Genomic DNA, 2,691 nt, shown 5'->3' on the forward strand with positions numbered 1-2,691 from the left:
CGGGGTAAGATGGGCACTTCCGGTGGCAGAGGCCAGGGGTTGGGGCGGGACTTCTGGTCCCAAGACTGTGACCAATGCCAACGGCGGGGAGCCCGTCGAGGGGCGGGGCTGCCGGGCTCGGCCGCAGGAAGTGGCTGCCAGGCCTGAGTCGGGAACCAGGAAGTGCTGTGAGGAGGCCGCGGTCCGTGCGCTCCTGTTCTGCCGCCGCAGCGCAGACGGGTTTATCTGAACACGCTGCTTTGTGGCCATTTGTCGTCCCCCCCCGCCTGGGGGACTTCCATGGGCAGCCGCTCGTGTCGGAAATGAAGCTCCTTTTATATTTTAATAAAGCGCTGGATTGGGATTTCTATTTGAAGGCTGCCTCCACTTCTGCGTCCGGGGGCTACGGAGCAGTCGCAGAGGGACGGGGCTGGTGCTAGCCCCGGGCGGATTAGAGCGGGGACCTGACATCGCCTGATGCTCTCCCCCGGCCACTGGCTGCGGCGACAGCGCTCACCTCGCACGTGACAGCGACGCGGAAGTGGGCGGGGCCAGGCGCAGGGGCGGGGAGACCACTGGGCCCCGCCCCTCGGCTGCACGCGCGCTCGGCCCGTCTCAGGCTCCGCCCCTTCCTGCAAGTAGCGGCGCGTTCCGCCCCTCCCCCCGCGGGCCTGGCGCTGTTCTTGCCTCCTCCGGCTCCGAGCACAGCGCAGCGCCGCGGGTTCGTTCCGCGCATGCGCCGGCGGGGCGGGGTGGGGTCACGAACTCTGACCTCCCGGAGCTGCCGCCGCCGCCAAATAAACCCGCAGAAGCTGCTGGTGTTACCGCCGGGGCCCAGGTGAGGCTCCTGCCCCTGCCCGTATCTTTCCCCCTTCCCCCGCAGCCGCCATTTTGTGCGTGACGCGGGGGACGAGCGGCTCGGCCCCGGCCCCGGCCCCGCTTTGTGTCCGGCCGGCTGGGGCCTGCCCGCGCGGGCCTTGGCCTGTGCGGCTCCGGGGTGGTGCGAGTGGGGCCGGGGCTCAGCTGCCCCAGGAGCTGGAGCCGGCTCCTCCCCGTAGCTCGGCCCGGTCGGAGCGCGGGAGACGCCTGCAAGACAGGCCCCGGACTGCCCCGGGGGCAGGCGGTGCCCGAGCACTTGGCCCAGAGGGGCGGGCCGTCTCGTCCTGCGCTGCGGGTGCAGTGACAGCGTCGGGAACGTCCCGTCTGCCTGGGTGGCGGCCAGAGGGAGTTGGGTCAGGTATTTGGAAGAACTTTCTCCCCGGGTGGGTGGTGAAGCACTAGAACAGGTGACCCAGAGAGGTGGTGCGGTCTCTATTCTTGGAGGCTTTTAACACCTGGCTAAACACAGGCTTGGCTGGGATGATGCAGTTGGGGCTGGTCCTACTTGGAGACAGGGGTTGGTCTAAGTGCCCTGGTGAGGTCCCTCCTGTTGTAGGATTCTGTGACTTTTCTAGAGTCCAGGCACCTCCAAAGGTTGACAGCTCTTGTTACAGACCAACTACATGGGAGCTGAGGAGCACGAGCTTTGCTGAGCTGAGCTCACATGCTTCAAGGCTGAGAAATACTTCTGCAAGTGAGGCTGAGCCTGAGAGGAGAAAGGATCTCTGGTGCAGCAGCAACCTTTTTTTGCAGAAATAAACTTGCTGAAGTTGGCTTTGGTTTTGGTTTTACAGGGCACTGGTAGCTAGGATTCTTGATAAGCCAATTAACTTGCTGGTGGTATTGGATTGTTGTTGTTAGTCATGATGGTTCAGGAAATAAAGGTAAGGATTTTCTGTGGGTGATGCCTTTTATTGGAGGACAGGGTAGATGTGCACCTTGCAGACTAACCAAAGTAGGTTTCATATGCATATGAATGTGTATGGCACAAGTTTTCATGAGCTGAAGCTTACTTCATATATGTAGTACAAGCTTTCATGAGCTGAATCTCACTTGAGAGAGAGAGAGAGAGAGAGTGTGTGTGTGTGTGTGTCCCTATTTTTGTTAACAGTGGTTCTCAACCAGGGTGATGGGAGATCCTTTGAAGGGTGTAAAGAAGTGTGAAAAAATAAGCTCAGGCCCAGTCCCCTGACTTAATGTCTGACTTCTCTGGAAGGAGAATAAACTCTGTAATAAGTAAGTTTTGGGGGTTTTTTCTCTCTTTTTGTAAATAGGGTGGTACTCAATTCAGAAACATTATGGAAGGGGAACTTGAATCTAAAAAGGTTAAGCGCCACTGCTCTGTAAGGTACAAATCTACCCTGTTTTCTACTTGGCTTCAGCTTAATGTGGCTAACTACATATTTTTGTTCATGGGTGACACTTATTAGGCCTCCTGTATGGTTAGGATAAACTTGGATAGGTTTTCAAATGCAGTACATTTCATTCAAAACCTTGTTCAAACTCATGTCTGCAACTGGTAGTGGTTATATCATTAAAGGCAGATGGGGACGTGGTATTGTATGTAATGGCATTTCTCTTGTTGCTGTTTCTTAGAAGATGGAAAGTTGATTTTTTTTGTCTATGGGAAGGGTGTCAAACCTTATGTTAATCTTAACATAAATTTAAGAGCTGCAATATGTAAATACTGCAGTGCAAGAAGAGACTACTGCTATTCTGGTGTCCTGTGTTTCATTTTTGTAAGACTTTTTGTCTTACAGTGACCAAATTAACATTCCCCTCTTCCCCCCCCCCCCCCCCCCCCCTCCTTTCTGCAAAATCCCTTGCTTCCAC

The 2,691-nt window shown here is 55.9% G+C and overlaps 1 protein-coding gene across 4 annotated transcripts in view; it reads left to right on the top strand.

The window, feature by feature from the left end:
- The first annotated feature begins 677 nt into the window (after positions 1 to 677).
- Positions 678 to 2,691, top strand: part of NR2C1 (nuclear receptor subfamily 2 group C member 1) — a 102,416-nt gene continuing 100,402 nt past the window's right edge. For 2 of the 4 annotated variants that reach the window (XM_019515070.1, XM_019515069.1), the window contains exon 1: positions 688 to 817. The gene's annotated coding sequence lies outside the window, so the exon portion shown is untranslated. Of the gene's footprint in view, positions 818 to 2,691 lie in introns of all 4 variants that reach the window. The other 2 variants (XM_019515071.1, XM_019515068.1) reach the window with 2 other exon arrangements.

The sequence above is a fragment of the Gavialis gangeticus genome, unplaced genomic scaffold (genome assembly GCF_001723915.1).
Source record: "Gavialis gangeticus isolate Ggan-Ray unplaced genomic scaffold, GavGan_comp1, whole genome shotgun sequence".
Taxonomy (NCBI): domain Eukaryota; kingdom Metazoa; phylum Chordata; order Crocodylia; family Gavialidae; genus Gavialis; species Gavialis gangeticus.